Raw genomic sequence first — 12,154 nt, 5'->3', positions numbered from 1 at the left:
CAACAGGTGACCCCAGCCAGCCCATCCTGGGCTACAAAATTGCAGTTATGGAGAACTGCTCAATTTAAATGACAACACAGGTCATGCAGCATTTCTTGAGTCAGTGTTAGGCTTTAGGCTGCCATTTCTGTTGAAAAGGGTTTACTAATCTAAAAACTGCAAACTGGCAGATACCATTAGAAAATGATTACAGTGTAAAGGAAGTCTATTACAGTCTCTCATTGTATCACTAATTCCTCACCAAGGAAAGAAATTTCAGGCACTGGGATTTTGAGAGCTTTGTACTGAGGTAGTTTTACTCTGTGGTGCTGTGCATGGGCTCATTTTTCTTGGCAGTTGCTTACAGGCCAATACACAATGTTACAATTCCATTTCCAGATTAATACTTTTACAACGCCCCGGACCCCCCACTTTCTCCTATTTCTCTATACTGATCAGGCATGGAAAAGGTACTGAGAGATAACTTGTGATTGGGGGCATTGCATCTATTATTGCAGTTATGGCACCCCCTAACATTATGGCTGTTGACAAATCTAGGTAGAGGGTCAAATAGAATTAAATATGAGATTAAATATGATTACATTTACATTTATTCATTTGGCAAACACTTTTATCCAAAGCCACCTACAAGTTAAGTAGAGTACAACACAAGCAAAAAATCATACGGAGTCAACAATATTAGAAGCGCTGCATGACCAGGTTTCAGTGGTTGGCCAGACAAAGTACAGCTAAAGTAAAGGTAGCTGATAGAGCTAACAAGAACATAAAAACCATTAGATTACCTTTTTTATTTTATAGTTTAGTAGGAAGCAGTTTTGAGACATAAGAAATTCCTTTAGAGGTAGTGTTTCAGGTGCTTAGATGAGACAGAGAGAGCTGTGTCTTCAGATGTTTCTTGAAGACAGAGAGGGGCTCGGCAGAAAGGATGAAATGTGGAAGTTCATTCCACCATCGGGGGACAATGGCGCAGAAAGGTCCTGGATAGTGATTTTGCGCCACGATGCAGTAGGACAACCAGACACCATTCGGTAGCAGAGTGTAGCAGTCAGGAGGGAACATAGCCTTGCAGTAGTGAGTTCAGGTAGGTAGGTGCAGTTTCGTTGGTCACCCTGTATGCAAGCATCAAGGCCTTGAACATGATTATATTTGTAATCAACAAGATAAGGAATACACTTGGAGCATATGATTTAGCTCTTTGCAATGGTATTAAGATTAAAATGTAATGGTTTAAACATTATTTCAGCATAATAATTATCCAATATGTTCTTCTTTCAAAGCATGTTTGTTAGGAGATATGGAAGGCACTGTATATGTCTGAATTACATATAAGCAGAGAAGTATATTAAATATCTCACAATCCATAAAATAAATAAATACATGTTTTTAACTAGGGCCCAGTCAAAAACAGAACTACATCAAAAGTGTGACTGGTTTGTTTTATATCTATTGGCATGCTCTGTTGACTTTCACCAAAAAGAGTCCAGAAATGTTTTTGAAAGCAAAACTGGTTTCTAAAAGTTGTTGGGACTATGTTCACCCCACAGTCTGTTTCAGAAGATTTCCAAGGTTTTGCCTTAAAGAAGGTGTGTGCACCAGCAGAGAGAAGGTTAGAGAGAACAGAATGGAAATGAGAGGGGAATGTAAGATTTACTGAGAAAAGTCAAAACTAAAAAAAGGATCTAAAAATTGCATGAGGATGGCTGAAGAGGAATCCTAAAAGCCACTTGATGTGGTTCTGTGGGAAAATAAAAGCCAGGGGAAACTTTATGCACTGATCATTTATACCTCTGCCTTGAAAGAGTTATAGACTTGCTGCCTGCATTAGACTTCCAGCTAATACCCTTTCCCTTGGTTAGTTTTAAAATACTACTGACTCCTTAAGGAAAGGCTCCCATTAAATTCAGTCCCCCAGTTGATAAACATATAAATAATAACAGGACATAAAACTAGAGATAATCACACAGAGGAGAGCCCTGGATGGAAGAAGTCTAGTGTGTCCTCAGGTGCTAGCCTTAATGGGAGTACACCCTGCTTGAGGTACAGAAAGGGCCAGACGCTGTCTCAAACAGCAGTCCTGAAGAACAGAACGTACACTATCTGATGCATTCTGGTTGCTGAGATATGCAGTCTGGGTAATCTCATACACTGTGATGTGAATGCATTTTGACATTTGACATAGACTTCCAGAATCACATTAATTCAATGAGAAGTGGCTGCCATATTAGGCAAACTCATTTTATGAAGTTTTAAGTCTGTTAGTTTAATGTGTGAGGATGACAGATGTCACACGCTTACAGTTGAGGGACATACAGTAAGTAAAAAGCAGCATGTTCCATGGATCAGGTGAAAAGAGAACATCAGCACCCCCTGCTGGATTATTCAAGTTGCTGTTGTCGACCTGCGTGTACCTTGTGGCATAAAGCACGTTGAGTATCTTTTTCTAATAAGAATTCCACTGAGAAGTTTTTGTTTGGCTTTAGGAAGAAATTAATTTTCAACAACAAAAAATAGAAATATGCCTATGTAGCAGACACAAAAACCCTCGCCATTTTCATCCTCAATTAAATAATGTACGAAAGCATCGACACATCCATGCCAGATTTAGTGCAGTGCGTCTGTGAAACCGTCACAGAAATAGATTTGGTGACTTGTGTTTTAGGAAGATATGATCAAGCTGACTGCGAAAAACTGTTGTTTTACCATCATGAGCAGGAACAGAACAAATAACAGTGACAAATAGGGCCGTATATACAGTGCTTTAATATTCTAAGACTATTTAACATTTAATAAGAACTTATAAAGTGAATTAATGTTCATTATAAATATTAAATATTCCATACACTGTCATTGGAATTTATGCATCCTCAACATTTACAATAATTGGACTCACTATTAGAAGATATCCACACTGTAATTTTATTAGACCATTGTGTGTTCCAGTTTGCCTCAATGGCTGTCTGCAGTCAGACTAGGTCAGGCTGATGCTAATTTCCCTCTCCTAATGGCTGGCCTGTTGGTCTCCTATACCCATTAACAGGCAACTGATGATGTATAAAAGGAAAATCAATCGCTCCCATTTGAACGGTGTTGTTTACTTGGCATAGGATGATGTCTCTCAGTGTGAATTGTCGTTATTGTTGTTTCTAAGGCTTTCTGCTAGGCCCATAATATCATTAGATTTTGGTGTTATTCACATTACTCTAAACTTGCCCTCACTGGCATTAGTGTGAATACAATGCTTCTAAGAGGAGGAAAGGGAACCCAAAAGACTGGGATGAAAGTACAGGGCTTAATTCCAAAGACTGAGAAAAAAAGTCTCTGAGACCAAATCCATCCACTTCTGTGAAATCTTCCTTGAAATCTGACCCAGTGCAACTCCTGCAGACCCCTCCTGTGAATGTTGATTCAATGGCATGTGTTCAGATTTATTGAATGCTGACAATAAACCAAACACAGTCGATGCGGATCGAAGCAAACCACATCAAAAATCGATGCTGATTCAGTATTGGGTTTCAGCAAGCCTGTTATAAACAAATAAACCCAATGGTGATTTAATAACCTAATATCAAGTAGATAAGCACTAATTAAGTGGTGTGTTTTCAACACAGTTTGATGCAGAAAAACACATCCAGAAATCCAAAATTGGTGTTGATTCAACATAGAATGTTCATTGCAATAATCTTTCAGCAAAACACAGGGATACAGTTTCCCTCCTGCAAAGTCAGACATTTGCTGGAAGCTGTTGTCTTAGACTAAAGGCCCTACTTTACATCAAAAAGTAGCGCAGAGGAGAATTAAATGCAGCTAAAGGGTGTAATTGTGTATAATCTGTTACATGCGAGCATGTAATTTCTATTTATCTTAACAACAGCTATTGCCATTGCTGTTGCTCATATTTTACATAATTTTTGTTCATGTATCTGAGTGACTGCGGGTGACAATGAGTTTGTGACGATGAAAGGAAGCATGGTGTGAAGTGATCATTTTTGTGACTAAATGATCATTTTAACCAATCATATCTAGTGTCTGTGACGACGCTGCCGCAATCTGCCACTTGCGTTTCCTGGGAACCTGAATGAAAGCCCATTCATCTCCTCCTGCTTGTTCAAGTCCGCAACATCGCAGGGGTACGGAATTTTCAGATGCGGTTCCTCATTTTCACCAGCAGATGTCAGCCTAATCCATCCGTCCGCTCGTATGGCTAGCCAATCCACAATGACCCTGCTTGGTGACTATCCAGGAGATTGAATTACACTTCCTGACCAGGCCAAACAAATCACAAGTTAGTGCTTGGGTTCAGCAAAAACTGATATTCAGCTGTAGTCGGTGTATGTATGGATTTGTGTATTTATTCTGTATCTTTGCAACAGATGGTTGCATTTAGAGAACGAATGTGTCACGCTGTGTTTGGGCATATATGTGTTGCTTATTACGCTTGGATACACTGAGACACGAACATATTCATTAAAATGTTCAGCACCCCCTTCAAGCACCGCACCCACAGACTGGCAGTACCAGTTCGTGGAGATAAAAGTGATGCAGTGCTCACTTGTCCTGCCAAAGAGAGTTTGCACATCCGGGGGTTGCCGGACTCCCAGAAAACAGGGGAAAGATGAGCCGCTGGAATCCGCGTGACCGCGGGACGCGGCGCACCCAGGACATCTGCACTTACATTACTTTGGCACGTTCAACTCTGGAGAAAAGTCAAAGCGATCATATGTAATGTTGTGCGGAGCCGCAGTCTCCCCCTCGCACCAACACGCTCTATACGAAGGTAGGTTATTATGAGGATAACTGCAAGGAGCGTAAAACCGCGTGGATAACCAAAAAATCTAATTCCAGCAAGGAAACGTAGCATCTGTGTTTCACAGGCAATGGACAATATTCCAGAGTGCTGTAGTGCTCTCAGATGATATTGAGTGTTGTAGTGGAATCTCCCGACTCCCAATTAGTCTGACAGCTGTTCTCCGGCTCCGCTACCCTAGATGCTGCGGGACCTGTGCTCAGGCCCAGACAGAAAGAGAGGCACTGGGGGTCGAGCACACTTCCAGCATGTTCTCTCTATATAGGCATAGCCCAGCAGCATTGCTTAGCAGTGACAGCGGCCCCAGCAGAGCCGGAAAAGCACGCGGTGGGGGAGCTGTGAGAACGCTCAACAGGAGCGGCCCTCGGTGGAGTGACAGGTCAATCGCTGCGAAGAGGACTTGTTCCCTTGGGTTCAGAGGTGACCTGACGCTAAATTTATCTCCCAGATGATCGCCGGGGGACACGTCTCTGAAACACCAGCCTTTCAGCCTGGGAAATTCATTGAGAAAGGCAGGCCTCTAGGTGTCCAGCTGGATGCAAAATAAGCCTTGCCCTAAAAAAGTGAATAAAAACATTCAGATACTAGAATTAAGTTGGATTTGTTGGGATGTGTGTGCTGGGGGTTCTGGTTAGGGTCAGGTGACCCGACATTACACAGTGAGTCTGTTGCATACATTTTCTCAGATTTTGATATTGTCTGGTGGGGAATCTTCCCTTTAAATTGATATATTTGTCATTTCTGCTGGGGAGGGAAGGGGAGGGGTGATTGAAAGGGTTTTATACCATTCAGGAATGCATGGTCTGAGGTGATGGACAGCTCCTACAGCATGTCCATGTTATAAAAACAACCCTTATTTAGAGCTGATGGGGTAGAAAAATGGTGAAGGAATGTAATTTTTCCAATTATTGATTTACCTCGTAAATGGGGGAAATATCTTTAAGCATAAACGTCTGGCTTGAATAGCTTTTGGCGCATCTCTCTCCTGTGACAATTGCTTGTATGCTTCATGCTCAGATCCTAAAATATAGCCCAAAGTCACCAGACATCACGCTGACCTACTTCACCCTCCCAGCTGTCCAGTCATATTCACTAAGTTAAAAGCAGGTGTGGTATTTACAGATCATGTTACAGACACTTACCTTCGCCCAAAGTCAGACATTTGTACAAATTTATTAGCTGGCTACGTTCATTAATTAAGCAGTGCCTACCACTGCCACCACTGGATGCTAGCTAACATGAGCACCAAAATATACTTTTTACTCACTATGAGAGGTTTTTCTTCTGCTAATTGATAAATCCACTCTGTGAGCTACATGAGTAAAACTAAATTTATGCATTTGATGCCTGTGCTGTATAGATTTTCTGATGCTTTATATTGTATCCTAAAGACAACCAGAAGTCCAGGAAGGCAACCATACCAGAGGACAGACACATGGGCACATTGGCTCCGCAGAAACAGCAATTAGTTCTGTTCTTAAAATGTTCAAATGTAGTCAGTAATGTTAAGACAGCCTTGTTTTAAACATCCAGATACCATCATCCTTTCTTTATCAAGATATCAAGCGGTATTTTTTGAAAAATTAAATTGTTCAACCACACAGCAAATTGATTATTGAAGTAATCAATATGTATTTAGTAGAAGATTAAATCATTTTTATTGCAGCAAAAATATGCTACCTTAGCTAATTATTTGTTACTTTAGTGTCTATGGAGGCACGGGTGGGACATCTGTGAAAACAGCTTAAAATGGGATATTTTTGACTCCACAATAGTGAAAGCTGATAGCTGGACCTGGCAACCCTGAATACCCCCACCGCAGTATGTGCGGGACGTGGCTGTGCACGCTGATCCTAGCAGCTGCCGCCTATTTGTCATTGAATTGATGAATGTGCCTAGACAAGCCTTGTCTTGGGGACACTGTTTATCCTGTCGTCCTGACAACAGCTATTTGGCCTCAGTGATCAACATCAGGCGAGGGAGGAGTAAGTGGGTTGCATGAAAATAAGCTCCAATTCCCAAACGGGGCAGTGTGGTGGCATGAGGAATCATTCCTGAATGTTAAGGGTCATGGTAGTGTGGCAGAGCTGAAGTGAGTAGCCCGTGCAAGCCCTGCGTAAAGCCTGTGGGGTAGTGGGTAGCAGGTAGCCGAGCGGTTGCAACGGTTACATCACTCCCTGAGACCTGGTTAACTAGCGTTGTTGCCGACAGGCTAGGGGCAACTTGCCTTTAGCTCAACTGGCAACGACGCTGGCCATAAGGGGTTGGCAGTGAGCAGTGAGAACCCAGGTAGTTAAATACACAACGCAGTCTACAGCTGTTATGGTAGCACGCTTGCAGACTTGTTTTAGAAACCACAACTGTAATCTCTGATCACATCTGTCACATTTGTTGCTGATCTTCACGTTACCAAACACGAGCATCCTTGCATAAACTATGCCACAGTCTGCCACACCCGCTATGGCAGACTCTGCTGTAACACAGATAACAGCTTGTTTGTGTGGAAGTGTGCAGAGGCAGGACTTTTGGGGAGGTCATAATCAGCTTAGCTGACTTTCGGAGTTTGACTTTGTTCAAGCAAATTCAAACATACCCTTAGAGAAAGGAGCATTACATAACACCCAGGGCTGGTCCTGGGATCACTCAAGATGATGGTTATAAAATCACACTGGCCCCTTTCTCTGGCCCCCACTGACTATTCGCTTTTCATAACTCTGGTGACTGTTATAATCATTGAGACTGAGAACAGAGCAATGGATATGGTGATTCAAAGCACAGAGCCACTGATACTGCAACTCCAGACAGACTGAGAACAGAGTCACTGATACTGCAACTCCGCACAGACTGAGAACAGGGCCGCTGATACTGTTACTCCAGACACGCTGAGAACAGCGTCACCGATACTGCAACTCCAGACAGACTGAGAACAGCGTCACTGATACTGCAACTCCAGACAGACTGAGAACAGCGTCACCGATACTGCAACTCCAGACAGACTGAGAACAGGGCCACTGATATTTCCACTCCAGACACACTGTACAGTTGCACTGATATAGCTCAGGTCACAGTAAATGTAGCAACAATAACTGTGTCTACAGAGGGCAGCTGCTGCATGCCAGGCAGGCATTAACTCACTCCAAATTCATCTCTCCCCTCTAGATGACCTCTCCAACTCCCTTAGTAACTGTAATCCCACTGGAGGCAAAGCAATGCACATTGTTTAGCCCTTAGAGTCAGTGATTTCTTAATTATCTTCACAGAATCACAAGGGTTGCATGTGATGGATACGTGTGCCAGCTGGGTCAAGTCAAGTCCTTCAATCTCTCTCTCTCTCTCTCTCTCTTCTCTTTCCCTCTCTCTCTCTCTCTCTCCTCTCTCTCTCTCTCTTCTCTCTCCCTCTCTCCCTTTCCCTCTTTCTCTCTTTCTCTCTCCTTCTCCCTCTTTCTCTCTCCCCTCCTGAGGGACACCACTATGATAGCAGGAACAATACCAGCACACCTCTTCTGGAGTAATGAGAGAGGAAGGGGGCTTCATCTCATATAACCCAGCAGGCAGCTGTCAATAAAGTTTGTGCATTTGTCAACAGTAGGACTGGAGTCTTAGCATCATTGCTCTTGTTTTTAGCGTGACTTGAGTTTTATTGGGGTGACTGTAGTTGTAAGTTTCTCAGCTGGACAACAGCCATAGTGTCAGAGCAACTGCTCTGAGTCCCTGGAGTCCCTGTCATTTGTGCAGCTGAAGTGGGCCTGACTGTGCTTGCAGTATGGATGGTACAGAGAGACCGGTATCACAGTTTGTTCAGTGTTAGCCTGGAAAACAGTCTCCCCAGGTCTCCCCCATCATCTTTGTCAGAGTTAGCATTCAAAGACCGAGCCCGGTTTCCGATATATAACTTGATATATAACTTTGTCAATGAAAATAAAGGATAAATAAACAAAAAAACGCTCCCTATGTCACTGAGGACACTGGAACTATGCCAGATGTCCTCCATGACACTCCAGCCTCATGGCTTTGTATGGTGCCAGAGCTGTGCACAAGCGCTCCAAATGAGGGCTCTCATTTCCACATTTGCTTCATCCTTGCGATAAAGCTGCTCTCAAGTATGTAGCTATGTGTATTCTCAAATACAGTAATACATTTCTTTAAAGTGCTTTAAAAGGAGAGGCAAAAATAGGGTAAAGAATAAGCTCTTCCTTAGTATTGTCAAGAAAACTTGGAGAACTATTCCAACTTTCTAGGACCAGAGTGTTATGTAATTTTGAACTTTATTCCTCCCCTCTGATAAAAACTGGAGTTTGGATAATTTCTCAGGAGAGAGGTTTTTCATCACACAAACATTGACCCCATTGCGCTGTTCATGGTTATTTATAACCCTTTTGTGAATGCAATGTTTCCATCAAAGAGAACAGCAATTCCTCCTTTTCCAGTGGTGAGAGAGAAAAATGAGCCTTATTTCAGTTTCAGATAAAGTGCCTCTCTCTTAGAATTCCTTCTAAGAAAATGGCTGCCAATGTCTTATTTAGATAGATCTGCATTTTTTTTACATTTACATTTATTCATTTAGCAGACGCTTTTATCCAAAGCAACTTACATAGGTTACAGCTCTTTACAATGTCATCCATTTATACAGCTGGATATTTACTGAGGCAAGTGTGGGTTAAGTACCTTGCCTAAGGGTACAGCAGCAGTGTCCCAGCGGGGATCGAACCGGCAACCTTTCGGTTACGAGTCCTGCTCCTTAACCACTATGCTACATTGCCGCCCATTGTAGTTTTCCAATACAATGGTTAGGGCCATGGTTAGGATAAGGGTTAGGGTTAGGTGAGGAAAAAAGTCTGTCTTTCCCAAGTTTCCCCCTCTGAGGGCTGCTTGGGAAAGAAAAGGTTCCACTGGCCGTTCAGTTTTCTGCTGCCCTTAAGTGGGAAGAATTTGGTCCCTTGTGTCTTTGTGTGTGTCCATTCTTACCTTTTGTTCAATCCTCCCGGAACCCTGGAGCGAGCCCAATTTCTGATGTTTTGCTTGATATACAACTTTGTCAACGAATGTGAATGTTCTTGCTTTTAATCTGTACAGATTTTGACTGTTCCTTTCTTTTTTGTTTGCTCTTGGCCGGGTCTCCCTTGTTCTTATCTCAATAGGATTTTCCTGGTTAAGTAAAGGATAAATAAACAAAATTGAAAAAGCGCTTTCCATGTCACCGAGGCCACTGGAACTAAGCCAGATGTCCTCTGTGACACCGATGAGACTCCAGCCTCTGTGCTCTGTACGGTGCCAGAGCAGTGCACACACAATCTGACGGATTGGCCTTGGCCTGCCAGTTCCTGTTAGCCCCCTAAGGCACAACACCGGGGAAACTGAAGACTGAAACCCACAAAAGGCATGGCAAATATATAAAAACTGTCAGTGTAGACGCTGGTGGGTCTGAAGTCAAATATGAAATGATTGTCATTATGTGGGGATCCAGTATTTCAGAGGGACTCCTCGGTAGTTTTAAAGCAATGCTATGAGGTGCTCCATAAACTTGTGCTTGATCAGATTTTGTGTACAACATACAAATACCCAAATTTTCTCAGGTGCATGGGGCATGTGGACCTGACATTCAGTCCTCTTACAGTCAGTTCTTTTGGGAGCTACATATGAGTGCGGGTATGTTTCCTGAGTTGGTTAGATCTGACCTGTGGAGAGTTTGTACCTGTCTTTCATGGCAAGAAGTAGTTTTTGGAACGGTGGTCAGACGTGAGGACAGGTTTGCGAGAAACAGTGGGTGTAGATTCAAAACCCTCTGAGGTTTCAGACACTTGAAAGAGCAGAGTTGTCTCTTCAGAGCTCACAGATTCTCCTTTTCTCATTTCAAATTCATTTCATTCTTGTGATAAAGTTGCTCTGTGTATCTATGTGTATTTTCAAATAATACATTTTTAAAGGTGCTTTACAAAGAGAGATGAAAAATAAAATAAAAACAACAAACAAATAAAAAAACAATAAAGAAGTCTCCTTAGTATTGTCAAGTAAACTTCTTGGAAATCAATTCCTACTTTGTAGGGCAACACTGTTATGTAATTTTAAATTTTATTCCTCCCCTCTGACACAAACTGGAGTTTGGATAGTTTCTCATTAGAGAAGTTTTTCATCACACAAACGTTGACCCCATTGTGCCCTTTATGGTTATTTATAAGCCTTTGGTTTCTCAGAGATGGATGTTTTTGTGAATATTATGTTTCCATTCAAGAGACCAGCAATTCCTCATTTTCCAATGGTGAGAAAGATGAGCCTTACTTCGGTTTCAGATAAGCTGCCTCTTTCTTAGAATTCCTTCCAAGAAAATGGCTGCCTTTGTCCTATTTAGACAGATCTGGGGGTTAGATAGATCTGCAGTAGAGTGGATGTCATTGATGTTCAAGGGAAGATGAATTGTGTCAGGTAATTAAAATGTGATTGTTAAAAAAGTACCACACATTGCACCATACAGAAGACAGATATGAGACATATAGATATGACCAGAAGTGGGAAGGGGATACCGTGTCACTATACACATATTAAACAGTAGAGAAAGGTCTATGGTGCAGGGTGGCCTTTGAAACCTCACTACAGCTTAAAACAATATATACTACCCACAATTCAAAGAGAAAAATAGAACATTGTATGGACTCAATTTAAAAGGGGAATGCCAAGTCAGCATATTTGAGAGGAAATACTTAACATTCATTTTTATAGACTGAAATAAGAGGTTTGGAAGTGAGGAGAATCTTGGGCACTCATATTCTAAAAAATGTAAATATTACAAACAGCTGGTGTCAATATGAGACCTCGAGTGAAGTGACAAGCGTGAGCCAGTATGTTCACACTCCCACATGTACACTGACCCACCCACACAACACAAACTGCAGGTACACACACGGACAGACATGGGCATAGGAAATATTAACATTCAGACCACACATTTCTGTGCACTTGGAATTAAGTTCACTCACTGTCCTGCTAATGGGAAAGTAATAATGCGTTCATTGTAAAGTGCTTCTCCATTATCTCTCCTGAGCATGCACGCCTACTCACGCCCTGTTTACCTGCTCACCAGCTCCTCTGTATCTCATCCCTGTTCTGGGCAGTCCTGAGCAGATAAGGGCAACATATGGGTGATAGAGAGGCCTGTGTGTGCAAAGTGCATCTAACTGGGTTACCCACCACTTTTACTGCCACACTGACCTCAGAACTGTGCTTCAGCACTGTGGGGAGAGAGAACCGAGAAACACAGCTTGCAGCTCAGAGTCAGGCCCTCGAAAGCGATGAGTCGACACATTTTGTGTTTTTAAATTTTTATTTTATAATTGTTTTCACATTTCTGTGTTTCAG

The sequence above is a fragment of the Megalops cyprinoides genome, chromosome 16 (genome assembly GCF_013368585.1).
Source record: "Megalops cyprinoides isolate fMegCyp1 chromosome 16, fMegCyp1.pri, whole genome shotgun sequence".
Lineage (NCBI taxonomy): Eukaryota > Metazoa > Chordata > Actinopteri > Elopiformes > Megalopidae > Megalops > Megalops cyprinoides.
This window is presented reverse-complemented; position numbering follows the sequence as displayed.